Raw genomic sequence first — 16,138 nt, forward strand, 5'->3', positions numbered from 1 at the left:
CTGGCATTCAATCATGTCTCATATATCTTTCTCTGTCAACTATATTCTCCTGCCCTCTCCCCATAATCCCTGACGTCCTTACTTACCAAGACACTGTCAATCTCCGCCTTAAAATCTCCATTGACTTGGCCTCTACAGCCGTCTGTGGCAATGAATTCCACAGATTCACCACCATCTGACTAAATAAATTCTTCCTCATCTCTTTTCTAAAGGTACCTCCCTTTATTCTGTGGTTATGGCCTCTGGTCCTGGACTCTCCCAATAGTGGAAACATCCTCTCCACATCCACTCTATGCTGGCCTTCCACTATTCGGTAAGTTTCACCCCCCCCATCCTTCTAAACTCCAGTGTATTAAGCTAGTGCTTTCCTGTCAAAAGAAATTGTCATCTTTTCCTTGCTTTTGTGACCTGGGCTGGTAACATCCCAATCACACAAAATCAAAACTCGGATGACGATTTCATTTAGACCAAATTAATGTGTTTTTTTCTTTCTATTTAAACTGGAAAAAAAAAAAATCCTCAGAACAGCCCATTATGTCCTGAATGAGATGTCATCTTCAATTTACGAGGTTGAGCTAAATTAATTTTCCACTCTTATTCAAAAACGCATTCAGCGTGTGTGCCCAGCAAAATAATAGCTTAATAGTCCAACATTACAAGTAATGGTGTATTTTTCAAATCGTAATTAGCAGTCTTAAGTAAATACAGACCATTTGATCACATACTCAATGATGGGGAACAGCTAGCAATAAAACAGGAAGCTCCCTGCCCTGAAATTTCCAATGTGTGCAGTTTAGTACAGGTCGACAAAAAGAAAATGGTGAAATGTAATCTCTCTGCTAATCAATATTCATCACTCAGTCAACAACCTTGAAACATCTCATCTTCATGTTCATAAATTCATATGTGCAGGATTAGGCCATTCGGCCCACCAAGTCTACTCCGCTATTCAATCATGGCTGATCTATCTCTCCCTCCTAATCCCATTCTCCTGCCTTCTCCCCATAACCACTGACACCCGCACTAATCAAGAATCTATCTAATCTCTGACTTAAAAATATCCACTGACTTGGCCTCCACAGCCTTCTGTGGCTAAGAATTCCACAGATTCACCACCCTCTGACTCCAGAAATTCCTTCTCATCTCCTTTATTAATCTTATCGTGTTGTTCTTTAGCATATCCTACTATGTACAAATCGGGAGCCATATGTTCTATGCTATAACAGTGATTACTACTCTGAAAAATTGTGTCAATGGTTAGAAAGCAATGGTTAGATAGCACGGAAACAGGCCCTTTGGCCCACCGAGTCCAGCGATCCTGGCACACTACACACGTCTTTGAAGTTTGGGTTGAAACCGGTGCACCCGGAGAAAACCTACGCACGTCACGGGGAGAATGTACAAACTCCACAACGACAGCACCGGTCGAACCAGTGCCGCTGACATTGAAAGGCAGCAACTCTACTGCTGCACCATCGTGCCACCATTACCTGTGCATTAAAATGTCATTGGCTATTGAAACAGTCTTGGGTCATTATGTATTAACATGTGTTTCACCAGATCAGATTTAATATAAGGTCAATAAATTGAGAAGTGTCACAGTCAGTGCTGGTCATGCGAAATATTTCGAGGTTTTGTTTTGCCAAAATGGATTTGCTTGTCAATTTTTTAGAAGACTATATAAATAAAGGTTTTGGAATGGAGAGGGCAAATAGACGGCCAGGGAGACAGTGACTGGGTATGTCATGTAATAACAGACTAGACATGTGAACAGCATCAGTGAATTGAATTGAAAGACACAGCTGGAAACAGGTCGTTCAACCCACTGAGTACACGCTGACTTTCAATCACCCGTTCACACAAATTCTATGTTCTCCCACCTTCGAATCTGCTCTCTACACAGGGGCGGCAATTTTACCGAGGCTTGTTAACGTCCAAACCCACACATCTTTGGGGTGCGGGAAGGAAACCCATGCGGCCACAGGAAGAACGTGTAAATTCCACGCAGATCCACATCCCCGAGGTGTGGATTGAACCTTTGGTATCTGGTGCTGTGAGGCAGCAGCTACACCACTGTGCTGCCCTGTACAATGACACTGCCACACTGAAGTACATCAGCAACAGCAAACTAAAGCCACAAACTCACACCGGGGCAGAACAAACACCTCAACCATAACACAAGCAAATCCGCAATGTCAATCTGCTACCTTGGCTTGGTCTGGTCTGTATATATGTCCAAGGCAACTCAAGTCAAGTTGAGTTTATTGTCAGAAACACACGTACAGGGAGGTACAGGTATAATGAAAAACTAGTTTGCAACAGCATCAACGGCTCCAAGACTCAGACAAACAAATGAATGAATGAATTATACTTTATGATCACATGACATACCCAAGGCATGCAAAGAGACGCCACATAAAGGGCGGCGGCAAGGTTACAAACGTGAATTGATTAAAAAATACAGCATGGAAACTACTGAGTCCACACTGACTATTGATCATTCACACTAGCTCCCTTTGTTATCCCACATGAAACATCATCTATCCCTGTCCTCAACTTATGCTGCCTGACCCATTGAGTTACTCCAGCACCTTGCTGTCGTTTCTTGTGCAGTAACTACCCCCACGCTTTGCTGATGGTGCCTTCTGGTTATTTGCACTGTCTTTCTTGGCTACATTGTACAGCCCCTAATATAAGCAACAATTGTTGGGCCATTGCTGGGGGCCTTCTTCTCACCATGGCTGTTGATTTAAAACCCACCACGGAGCAGCTAACAACACCAGTGGCAATTAAAGCAGAATATGCAGGCTAGCCATAGGCGCTTCAACATCTGCAGTGAACGCTTCCCCTGTTACCATAGATACTGGCCCATACTCCATCCACTGCAAATGCAGAAATCACGATTGCATTGGAAGTTCCACTCAGCAGACTGAGCAAATTATTTGGGTTCCATTGAAAAGCGGACACCATTTCGGTCGGCATGGTGGCACAGCGGTAGAGTTGCTGCCTTTCAGCGCCAGAGACCCGGGTTCGATCCTGACTACAAGTGCTGCCTGTACGTTGTTTGTACGTTCTCCCGTTCACCTGCGAAGGTTTTGTCTGAGATCTTTGGTTTCCGCCCACACTCCAACGATATCCATGTTTGCCGGTTAATTGGCTTAGTATAAATGTAAATTGTCCCTGGTGTATGTAGGAATGTGATAGTGTGCGGGGATCGCATGTCGGTGCAGACTCGATGGGCCGAAGGGCCTGTTTCCGCACTGTTTATCTAAACTAAACTATATCACTATAACCTTTCCACTGGTACAGTGTCACGGGGTAAAAGGGGAGGTAATTCTCCAAACATTATTGATGATGTGCTGTCATAATAGTTGCCCAAATTTCTACAATTTTGGAAAGAATTACGGTATTTCCCAGCGTCCAAGACTACATCGAGTACAGGCCCAGTGCCGACAAACGCTCATCATAGGTTAATCTACTCATTCCTGGGATCACTCTTGTAAACCTCCTCCGGACCCTCTCCAGAGCCAGCACATCCTTCCTCAGATATGGTGCTCAAATTTGCTCACAATATTCCAAATGTGGCCTTACCAGCGCCAGTACCCATGACTTCGTAGACGGACATAGTGCGAACTCCATCATCAAGTTTGCCGACGACACCACTGTTGTTGGACGAATCACAGATGGGGATGAGTCAGAGTATAGAAGTGAGATCGACCGACTGACCAAATGGTGCCAGCACAGCAACCTGGCTCTCAATATCAGTAAGACCAAGGAACTGATTGTGGACTTTGGTAGGGGAAGGATGAGGAACCACAATCGTGTTCATGTCAATGGGACGATGGTGGAGAAGGTCAAAAACTTCAAATTCCTGGGCGTGCATATTGCCGAAGATCTATCCTGGACCCAGCACACTGATGCAATTATAAAGAAGGCACATCAGCGACTCTACTTGCTGAGAAGATTACAGAGATTCGGCATGTCAAAGAGGATACTCCAAAGCTTCTACAGGTGCACAGTAGAGAGCATTCGGACTGGTTGCAACGTGGCTTGGTTCGGCAACTTGAACATCCTGGAGTGAAAAAGACTACAAAAAGTTGTGACCACTGCCCAGCTCTGACCTCCCCACCATCGAAGGGATCTATCGCAGTCGCTGCCTCAAAAAGGCTGCCAACATCATCAAGGACCCACACCATCCTGGCCACACATTCATTTCACCACTGCCATCAGGAAGAAGGTACAGGAGAGCTGTAATGTCCAGGTTCAGGAACAGCTTCTTCCCTACAGCCATCAGGCTATTAAACACAACAACGAATAAGCTCTGAACTGCAAAAGACTATATTATTATTGCACTATATTTGTTATTTATTGAACTTTTTCTATTTTTCTCTTCCCCCGTTATGTGCTATATTTACATTTTCACATATTCTGTTGTGCTGCAGCAAGTAAGAATGTCATGGTCCCATCTGGGACATGTGACAATAAAACACTCTTGACTCTTGACTTGAGTTGCCTTAAGGGCCTGTCCCACTTGGGCATCATTTGTGCGTCATTTACGCGTCACGACGCATGACGCGCATGCTGTGACGGGCATGTGATGCGCGCATGGTGCGTGGTGAGGCAGTGATGCGCTGTCGTGCCACCTGCGTGACGCGCAAACGACGCCGAATTGGGACAGGCCCTTTACAGAGCTTCAACATTACATCACTAGAACAGTACAGCACAGGGACTGGCCCTTTGGCCCATAATGTCCATGTCGTACATGATACCAAGGTATACGAACTTCCTCTGCCTACACGTAACCTATATCCATCCATATTGCTAAACACTTTAATTCTCCTTCAAATTCCCACACAGACCTTTCTGTCCTAGGTCTCCTCAATTGTCAGAGTGAGGCTAAATGTAAATTGGAGAACAGCATCTCATGTTTTGCTTGGGCAGTTTACAGCCCAGTGGTATGAATATTGATTTCTCTAACTTCAATTCCCTCTCTCTCTGTCCCTCCCCCACGCAAGTCACACCAGCTTCTCGTTCTCACCCAACAAACAGCCAACAATGGACTGTTTCCTTTATCATGGTTACATTTTTGCATATCTTTCATTCATTGTTCTTTATCTCTCTACATCATCGTCTATATCTCTCGTTTCCCTTATCCCTAACCAGTCTCGACCCGAAATGTCACCCATTCCTTCTCTCCAGTCATGCAGCCTGTCCCGCTGAAGTTACTCCAGCTTTTTGTGTCTACCCTTGTATATTCATGTGCCTATTTAAAAGGCTCTTAAATGCAATTACTTTATCTGCCACCACCACCACCATCCCTGGCAGCAAGTTACAGACCCACACCACTTTGTGTAAAAAAGACTCACCCCACACAACTCTTTTAGTTTAAATCTTTTTATTTGAATTTTGAATTTAACAGCAATTTGCATACATACAATGATAACAGACAGTGATAATCAGGACATAATTGTACAACAGTATATAAACGACCCTCAAAACCCTTACCCTTACCCACCCTCGCCACCCGGGAACAAACAACACTCACATACGTACACATCCACACAAATACGATAAAAAAAATAAAAATTTAAATTAAAAAAAAAAAAGAAAAAGAAAAAAAAAGAAAAAAAAAGAAAAAATAAATAAATAAAATAAAAAATAAATTAAATAAATAAATAAATAAATAAATTGTGGGGAGGGAGGGGGGGGGGGAGGGGTTGAGGGGATAGCAGCTGCAATAAGACAGAGCTGTGATAGAGGACACTCAGTCCTCTTCCGAGTCCGGAAACAAGTTAAGAGAGTTAACAAGTTCCAGGAAAGGGTTCCATGTATCTAGGAATGTCTTGGTAGAGGGGGTGTTGGGGGGGACACAACTCTTTTAAACTTTACCCCTCTCACCTTAAAGTTATGCCTTCTAGTCTATGACATTTCCACTCTGGGATAAAGGTTCTGACTGTCTATCCCGTCGATGCCTCTCATAATTTATGCCTATCGTATTTATGCCTCTCAATCTCCCATGCGCGAGAGAAAGTCATGGTGGCGCAGCGGTAGAGTTGCTGCCCTACAGCGAATGAAGCGCCGAAGACCCTGGTTCGATCCCGATTATGGGCGCTGTCTGTACGGAGTTTGTATGTCCTCCCCGTGACCTGCGTGGGTTTTCTTTGAGGTCTTCGGTTTCCTCCCACATTCCAAAGAAGTACAGGTTTGTAGGTTAATTGGCTTGGTAAATGTAAAAAAAATTGTCCCTAGTGTGTGTGGGATAGTGTTAATGTGCGGGGATCGCTAGTCGGCGCGGACCCGGTGGGCCGAAGGGCCTGCTTCCATGCTGTAGCTCTAAATTAAACTAAAATAGACTAAACTAAGAAAACAATCCAAATATGTCCAACCTCTGTAGTGTAATAATAATAATATTTTATTGTCATTGCACATAAGCGCAACGAGATTTGGTATGCAGCTTCCATCCGATGTCATAACTTGAATAAATAGTAACATTTAGATTTAGATACCCCGAGAGGGGCAAGTTGGGCCGAAGGGTCTCTTTCCATGCTGTAAGACCCTGTGACTCTGACCCTCCTTATAATACCTTCTATTCCAAGCAGCGTCCTGGACCTCTTCTGCACCTTCTCCAAAGCCTCGATATCCTTCCTCTAATGGGTCGAGATTGCCTCTGAGAGCCTGCTGTGTGCAAATGAGATGCCATGCTTCCATCATTACAATAATGACCATACTTCAAAAATACTATGGCTGGGAATGTATCCTTAGTCATTAGCTCTGCAGTTTAATGTTCTGAATGTAGGAAGTGGAATAAAATATACAGCCACTGGAATGTTTAGCAGTACAGACCGGTAATTAAATTTTGGATGCTGATGTTTTTTTGATTTGTGACATCCTTTATTACATTGTGAAAATGCTATATAAATGCAAGTCTTCATTTATAACCCTTTTATCAGCTTAACAACTTTCTGGCACGTCTTCATGGAAACACAACGTTCAGACTACATCAGGAAAATCAAAAAAATATCAGACGGTGAATCAAAGTGTTAATATTGCCTTCCGTTCACTTCTCTCCCCGCTCCAGTTAGTTATAATTTCCTTATTTGCCCTCCTGCTTTCCAGAGTCTGTGTGAAGGTGCACAATGAGATAACACAGTCTGTCCAAAACTATTTTTTTTAAGAAGAAAATTTAATCCAGGCCCTTTGCTATTCTGTTTAGTTTAGTTTAGTTGAGAGATGCAGCATGTAAATAGGCCCTGTGACCCTCCGATACACCATACACCAGTCTTTGATCTGTCATTTTCACACCTTGTGCTTTCATATCTCGAGTTTCCCTCTCCCCTGACTCTCAATCCGAAGAAGGGTCTCAGACTCCACCCACCCAAACGTCACCCATTCCTTCTCTCCAGAGATGCTGCCTGTCCCACTAAGTTACTCCAGCATTTTGTGTCTATCTTCACTGACAATTAACCTGCTGTGATTGTTTGGCAAGGAGCTTTTGCCAGGGCACAGATAAGGAGTCAATTAACCAGCAAAACGGAAGTTACTCCTTCCGATCTGCTTCTAGATGCTAGACTATAGAGATCCAGTGTGGAAACAGGCCCTTCGGCCCAGCGAGTCCATGCCGACTAGCGATCATCCCATACACTAAAAACTAGTCCTGCACATTAGGAACTCCTTCGGCCCATCAACTCCGCGCCGACCAGCGATCCCTGCACATTAAAACTACCCTACACACTATCGGGACAACTTACAATTTTACTGAAGCCAATTAATGTTGCAAGCCTGTACATCTTGTGTGGAGTGTGGAAGGAAACCGGAGCACCCGGAGAAAACCCACGCGGTCGCAGGGGGAGAAGGCACAAACTCCCTGCAGACAGCGCCCACGGTCAGGATCGAACCCAGGTCTCTGGTGCCGCACCACGGTGCTGCAGGAACCAGGTAACGCTTTTGTCGGAGGAGTTAATCCAGCCACCATCCTCACACCACGGAGCACTTAGTGCCTCGAAGTTTCACAGTAGCCATTGCTCAAGAAACTAACAACTCTGCCCGGGAAAGTATAAATATTTATGCTGCCACTATTTGTAATTGGCTAGTCATTATTCCCACAGCAAATTACAACAGACTTTGATGATCACCATAAAAATCTCTGCTAGCCAATGGGAGAACCAGCCAATACTCTTTGCAAATCTGCCAATTCGCTGTAGAAGTTCCCCGGCTGTGCAGAATTGCAATAAGCCATCAGAGAGCCTAGACTCCCTGGAGTGATGGTTGCTTTATAATACTCTATTTACATAAAATTGTTCCAATAGATTATATCTCCCCAAGTTCATAACTAGAAACAATTTTCAATTAAGCAGTCCTCAATTACTGAGTGTGACAGCACACACGCACACACACAAAAAAAATTTGGACACCAAATAGAGCTGAGACTATTTAAAAATGAAAACTTTTCTGTAAACATAGTGATGCAAGCCCTTTTGAGTACATATTCAAACAGCAATAACAATGAATTAAAAGCCCCCGGCTATAGTCTGTGCATTACTCTCATTCAACACTGCATACCAAGCAGATAGAACAATTTACAATAAACATGAGCCCATTACAATTCAATCGAAAGATGTTTTCAGCAAAATAATGTGAAATTAAATCTTCGAGGACTCTGTATATTAAAACTTAGGCAGTCAATAAAATCGGGCCTAGGATTGCCATTTGTCATGGGGCAGGTTATTTCCCGATGCCTAAAATCTCTTCTTTATATGTGTTGCCAGATTGAATGTTTAAACTGCAGCTATAATATCGGTGGAATAAAGCTAGCCTTGACAGATTGAGTTCGCGGGCAACATCGTAAAAAGAGCTAATGTCGAACGGTTCTTATTAAATGGCTTGTGTACGCTATCCGGATTGGTGAAAAGAAAAGGAGAATTGCCCTGTTAGAAGCTGTCGTAGATTTGGAAATTGTGCAAGGAACAAAGAGAATTGTTTTTTATTATGCTGTTTCATATCTATTACAAAATTACAAAAATATAAAAACCTACAAATTATTTCCTCTTCAGTGTGTTCAATCATTAGTTCAATCTTGTATCATTTATACATGCTGGTGAATTTTATGCAGCTCAAAGCCTGGCATGTTGTGTTCTGCACAGGATTGGAGAAGGGGCATTGAGGTTAGCGTTAAAAATGGCTCCTTAATTTCAGATTAAGGTTTGTTCGTAGGCATTCGTCAGAACTTTCCATCGCTTACGTAGGATATTCATCCTGAAACCAGTCAATTTAACATAGAACAGTACAGCACGGGAACAGGCCCTTCGGCTCCTGATGTCCAAGCCAAACATGCCGCAAAATTAAACTAATCTCCTCTGCCTCGTATGTGATCCATATCCATCCATTCCCTGTATGTTCATGCACATTTAGACAGGTACATAGAGGGGATACAGGACATGTTTGGAGGCATATGGGTCAAACGAAGGCAGATGGAACTTGTATAGATGTGACATCTCTGGAACTCTCTGCCACAGAAGGTAGTTGAGGCCAGTTCATTGGCTATATTTAAGAGGGAGTTAGATGTGGCCCTTGTGGCTAAAGAGATCAGGGGGTATGGAGAGAAGGCAGGTATAGGATACTGAGTTGGATGATCAGCCATGATCATATTAAATGGCGGTGCAGGCTCGAAGGACCGAATGGCCTACTCCTGCACCTATTTTCTATGTTTCTATGTTTCTATGACATGTTGGCCGACGTGGGCAATTTGGACTGAAGGGCCTGTTTCCACATTGTGAAATGCTATGACTCCATGTCACTTTGCCTATCTAAAAGCCTTTTAAACATCACTATTGTAGTTGCTTCCACCACTGCTCCTGGCCACATATTCCAGGCACCCATCACTGTCTGTGTAAAATTCTTATCCGCAACCTCTCCTTTAAACTTCCCCTTTCACCTTAAAGCTATGCCCTTGAATGTTTGCCAAACTCACGGACTGAAAAGGCAATTGAGGCAGAAACACTTAACACATTTGCAAACTACAACTAAAAGATGTTGTAAATACTTTGGTGGTCAGGCATAATATGTGGAAGGACAAAACTGAAAGTTAGCTTTTCCATCCATGACTTTTCAACGGTCAGAAATAAAATAAGCTTTAAGATGTAGCAAAAGAGGTTTGGATTTAGGTTTATTATTGTCACATGTACATACTTTGAAGTCAAATGAAGATAACTGCTGATGCTGGTTTACAAAAGAAGCTACATAGTAACATAGAAACATAGAAAATAGAAGCAGGAGGAGGCCATTTGGCACTTCGAGCCAGCTCCGCCATTCATTGTGATCATGGTTGATCATCCACATCACACAACCCGTGTCTGCCTTCTCCCCATATGCCTTGATTCCACTAGCCCCTAGAGCTCTATCTAACTCTTTTAAATTCATCCAGTGAATTGGCCTCTACTGCCTTCTGTGGCAGAAAATTCCACAAATTTATAATTCTCAGGGTGAAAAAGTGTTTTCTTATCTCAGTTTTAAATTGCCTCCCCTTTATTCTTAGACTGTGGCCCCTGGTTCTGGACTCCCCCAACATTGGAAACATTTTTCCTGCATCTAGCTTTCCCAATCATAATTTTATACGTTTCTAAAGAGATATCCTCTCATCCTTCTAAATTCCAGTGAATACAAGCGCAGTTTTTCCAAGCTTTCCTCATATGATAGTCCCGCCATCCTGGGGATTAACCTCGTGAACCTACGCTGCTCTGCCTCCATAGCAAGGATATCCTTCCTCAAAGGAGGAGACCAAAACTGCACATAATACTCCAGATGTGGTCTCACCGGGCCCTGTACAACTGCAGAAGGACCTCTTTACTCATATACTCGAATCCTCTCGTTATGAAGGCCAACATGCCATTAGCTTTCTTCACTGCCTGTCCCACCGTTGAGGTCCTGGTTGGATTGCTCTTTGTCAGAGACCTCCCCCTCGACCTTACTGCCAAGGGCGGCCCCACCAGGAGCATTGCTCCAGACGGCATCGCTCTCAGGATCTCAGGTCCACACAAGCTTCTCCACCACGACAAGGTGACAATCCACGGAGAAGTAATGCTACACTGAGCTGATGATATGATGCATACATCACCAGGGCAGTGATGCCGTGCACGCTGCATCTGGGCAATGATACCTTGTGGTTGAAGAGCCTGGAGGCCAGGTGCCTCAAATTTTTTGGTAACTCAAATTTCACGGCACCAATTGGTGTATGTGACAATAAATGTAACTTGAACTTGAATTTGGTCAAATTCAATGGCCAGAGACAACTTCACCTGTAGAAGCTGTGGGAGGGTCTGCCTGACAAAGATAGGCCTAGTCAGCAGGAAATACAGTCATAGATGAAGCATTCCCCTCTCCAAACATGAAAACGTCAATGCTGCACCATCACCTCTGAAGAAGGAATGTGTAGGAAGGAACTGCAGAAGGTACACAAAATTGCTGGGGAAACTCAGCGGGTGCAGCAGCATCTATGGAGCGAAGGAAATAGGCGACGTTTCGGTTCAGACGGGTTTCGGCCCGAAACGTCGCCTATTTCCTTCGCTCCATAGATGCTGCTGCACCCGCTGAGTTTCCCCAGCAATTTTGTGTACCTTCGATATTCCAGCATCTGCAGTTCCCTTTTGAACAAGGAACTGCAGATGCTGGTTTACTCTGATGATAGGCACAAAATGCTGGAAGTAACTCAACGAGTCAGGCAGCATCATTGGAGAAAAGGAATAGGTGACGTTTCAGATCGAGACCTTTCTTCAGACCTCCACAAAAAGAAAGAAGGGTCTCGACCCAAAACGTCATCTATTTCTTAACCTCCAGAGATGCTGCCTGACCCTCTGAATGACTGGTATTTTGTGCCTATCTCTGAAGAAGGGTCTGAAGAAGGGTTCCGAGTGTAAAATGTCACCTATTCCTTTTCTCCAGAGATGCTGCCTGACCCACTGAGTTACTCCAGCATTTTGTGTCTACCATCATCTCTTGCAGATGGACGGAGATGCTAACACCATGTGGTCAGCAGTCCAGTAGACTTTGTCAATCTTGTTAGCTGAACTGTGCCTGTTGATCCAGTGCTTTTGCACGATACATGACTCAACCCTCCAACCCATCATCATCAGTCACTGTTTGAGCGAAATATTCAAACTAATTCATGCGAAATGAAGAAGAAATCAAAAGGGTGTCAATTACAATTCTCTGTAACTGATTGATTTTTAAAGAGGTCCTAATGGCAATGCTTGCTTTTTAACAGGTGAACAACTAAATTGTTTGTGAATGGGCCTCTGATTGGGTTTGCAAATTTCTCTCTGAAAACATTAACATTTGAAGAGCTCTCTCTCTCATCTGCCCCCCCCCCCCCCCCCCCCCCCCCCCCCCGCGCATTAAAAAAAAAAATCAATTAACCCTTGGAGTGCCTTGAAGGAAGATATATTATTTCAGTCATTGAGACAGTGAATATTGAATTCCCCAATACGTAATGCCCCCCTTACCCCATCTTGCTTTCTGGAACCACCCTCCCCCCTGCCCCCCAACTCTATTCCATGGAGCGCAGGAGGATGAGGGGTGATCTTATAGAGGTGTATAAGATCTTGAGAGGAATAGATTGGGTAGACGTGCAGAGTCTCTTGCCCAGGGTAGGTGAATCGAGAACCAGAGGACATATGTTTAAGGTGAAGGGAAAAGATTTAATAAGAATCTGAGGGGCGACTTGTTCACACAATGGGGGGTGGGTGTATGGACCAACGTTTAAGAAACAGTTAGACAGGTACGTGGATAGGACAGATTTGGAGGGATATGGACCAAACGCAGGCAGGTGGGACTAGTGTAGCTGCTACATGCTGGCTGGTGTGGGCAAGTAGGGTTGAAGGGCCTGTTTCCACACTGTATCACTCTATGACACAATGACTCTAGTCATAGGATGGTGGATCAGTTGAATACATTGCTGCAGATGGCCGTGGAGGCCAAGTCAATAGACATTCTTAAGGTGCAGATTGACAGATTCTTGATTAGTACGGGTGTCAGGGGTTACGGGGAGAAGGCAGAAGAATGAGGGTCAGAGGGAAAGATAGATCAGCCATGACTAAATGGCAGAGTAGATTTGATGGGACGAATGGCCAAATTCTGCTCCTGGAAGTTATGAACCCAAAACATTGTGTATCCATTTCCTCCACAGATGATATATATTTTTTTAAATCCCTCCTTATATGCTACTGACCCACCCAGTTAATCCAGTACTTTCTGTTTTGCCGAGGCAAAGATTGTCAGATTTCACCAATTCATTTTGCAATGGTTACATAGATGACCAAAATGAACTCCTGTAACCCTGTCAATAATTGTTAAGGGAGAAGTGAAAAACTTTTCTGGAAGTAGATTCTGAACACAATTTGGGGGAAAACAATTTTTAAATGTTTAGTTTAGTTTCGAGATACAGCGCGGAAACAGGCACTTCAGCCCACCAAGTCTGCACCGACCAGTGATCCCCGCACATTAACACTATCCTACACACACTAGGGACAATTTACATTTATACCAAGCCAATTAACCTACAAACCTGTACGTCTTTGGAGTGTGGGAGGAAACTGAAGATCTCGGAGAAAGCCTATGCGGTCACCGGGAGAACATACAAACTCCTTACAGACAGCACCCGTAGTTGGGATTATCCCTTCAAATGATTTGTCTGTGCAAGAGACTACAGATGCTGGAACCTCAAGCAAAGAACAAAGTGCTGGAGGATCTCAACCAGGCAGCATCTGTGAAGGGATATCGACTGAGGGTGTTTTGGGTCGGGATCCTTGCTGAGGCTGATCAGGGCTTTTTTTTTAAATTCTTTATTTCGATACGATACGATACGATACGATACAATACAATTTATTTGTCATTTGGACCCCTTGAGGTCCAAACGAAATGACGTTTCTGCAGCCATACATTACAAACAAATAGACCCAAGACACAACATAATTTACATAAACATCCATCACATTGCTGTGATGGAAGGCCAAAAAAACTTATCTCTCCACTGCACTCTCCCCCCCCGATGTCAGAGTCAAAGTCAAAGCCCCCAGCGGGCGATGGCGAATTGTCCCGCGGCCATTAAACTTGAACAGAAGAATATTTCGAACAGAATAAAAGAATAAAAAGCAAGTGTGAAACAGCATACAAAAAACAAAACCGTTGTCCAGAAACACGGGTTCAATCCCAACTACGGGTGCTGTCTGTAAGGAGTTTGTATGTTCTCCCGGTGACCGCATAGGCTTTCTCCGAGATCTTTGGTTTCCTCCCACACTCCAAAGACGTACAGGTTTGTAGGTTAATTGGCTTGGTAAAAATGTAAATTGTCCCTAGTGTGTGTAGGATAGTGTTAATGTGCGGGGATCACTGGTCGGTGCGGACTTGGTGGGCTGAAGTGCCTGTTTCCGCGCTGTATCTCGAAACTAAACTAAACATTTTTTAATTGTTTTCCCCCAAATTGTGTTCAGAATCTACTTCCAGAAAAGTTTTTTACTTCTCCCTTAACAATTATTGACAGGGTTACAGGAGTTCATTTTGGTCATCTATGTAACCATTGCAAAATGAATTGGTGAAATCTGACAATCTTTGCCTCGGCAAAACAGAAAGTACTGGATTAACTGGGTGGGTCAGTAGCATATAAGGAGGGATTTAAAAAAATATATGTCATCTGTGGAGGAAATGGATACGCAATGTTTTGGGTTCATAACTTCCAGGAGCAGAATTTGGCCATTCGTCCCATCAAGTCTACTCTGCCATTTAGTCATGGCTGATCCTTATGTAAATGAATCAAAAAACAAAAAAAAACAAAACAAGAATATTTATAAAGTGTCATAAACAATATTTATAAATAAATGAAATCATATGTGTCCGAATGTGACCGTAAAATATAAGCACAGAATTGGGCCATTCGACCCACCGAGTCTATTCCACCATTCGATGATGGCTGATCTATGCTTTCCCTCTCAACCCCATTCTCCTGCCTTTTTCCTGTAACCTTAACTGCCCTTACTCATCAAGAACCTTTTAATCTCCACTTTAAAAATACCCACTGACTTGGCCTCCACTACCATCTGTCGAAATGAATTCCACAGATTCATCACCCACTGGCTAAAGATATTCCTCCATATCTCCACTCTAAAGGACTTGTACCTGACCAGACCTTCAAATATTTATAGTCAGGGAGACAGGGAGTCATACAGCATAGAAACAGACCATACGGCCCACTATGTCAATACTGACTAGTGAGAACCCATCCATATTAATCCCATCTTCCAATACTTGGCCAGTGGCCTTCAAGTTTAGTTTAGTTTAGTTTAGTTTAGTTTAGTTTAGTTTAGTTTAGTTTAGTTTAGTTTAGTTTAGTTTAGTTTAGTTTAGTTTAGTTTAGTTAAGTTAAGTTGGAGTGGCCAGGGTGCGACTCATCCTTCATTGTGCTGGGAATTAAGGACATGATTCCTTAGGCCCAACATGCCCATGTCGACCAAGGTGCCTCATCTACCTGTCTCGTTTGAACAATATCCTTTTAAACCTTTCCTAACCATGTATCTGTCCAAATGTCTTTTAAATGTTGTTATAGCAAAAGTTGAGAGTTAAGACCATAATCTGATCAACCATGAACCAATTGAACAGAAGAGTAGATGTGAAAGTCACAGGGTCTATGCCCATTATTTCTTATTTTCATATGTTGTAAGGATTAAATTGCATGCCACTTCACCCCTTTGTTTCCTCAACTGCTGCTCATAATCCTGGTTTAGTTTCCAGATACAGAGCGGAAACAGGCCGTTCGGCCTGCTGAGTCCGCATCGACCAGCGCTCCCCGCACATTAACACTACCCTACACATTCAAGGGACAATTTTACATTTACACCAAGCCAATTAAAACCTGTAAGCCTTTGGAGTGTGGGAGGAAACCATAGATCCTGGAGAAAACCCACGCAGTCACGGGGAGAAGGTACAAACAGCACCCATCGTCAGGATTGAACCCGGGTCCCTGGCGCTGTAAAGCAGTAGTTGTCCCGTTACACCACCGTGTCACCCAGCAGTGTTATGGTGTTATGGGAACATGTCGTTACAGCACAGGTAGGAACAGGGCTCTCTGAAACCTTCCTCCTGTTTAGTGCCTTTT

The sequence above is a fragment of the Amblyraja radiata genome, chromosome 9 (assembly GCF_010909765.2).
Source record: "Amblyraja radiata isolate CabotCenter1 chromosome 9, sAmbRad1.1.pri, whole genome shotgun sequence".
Classification (NCBI taxonomy): domain Eukaryota; kingdom Metazoa; phylum Chordata; class Chondrichthyes; order Rajiformes; family Rajidae; genus Amblyraja; species Amblyraja radiata.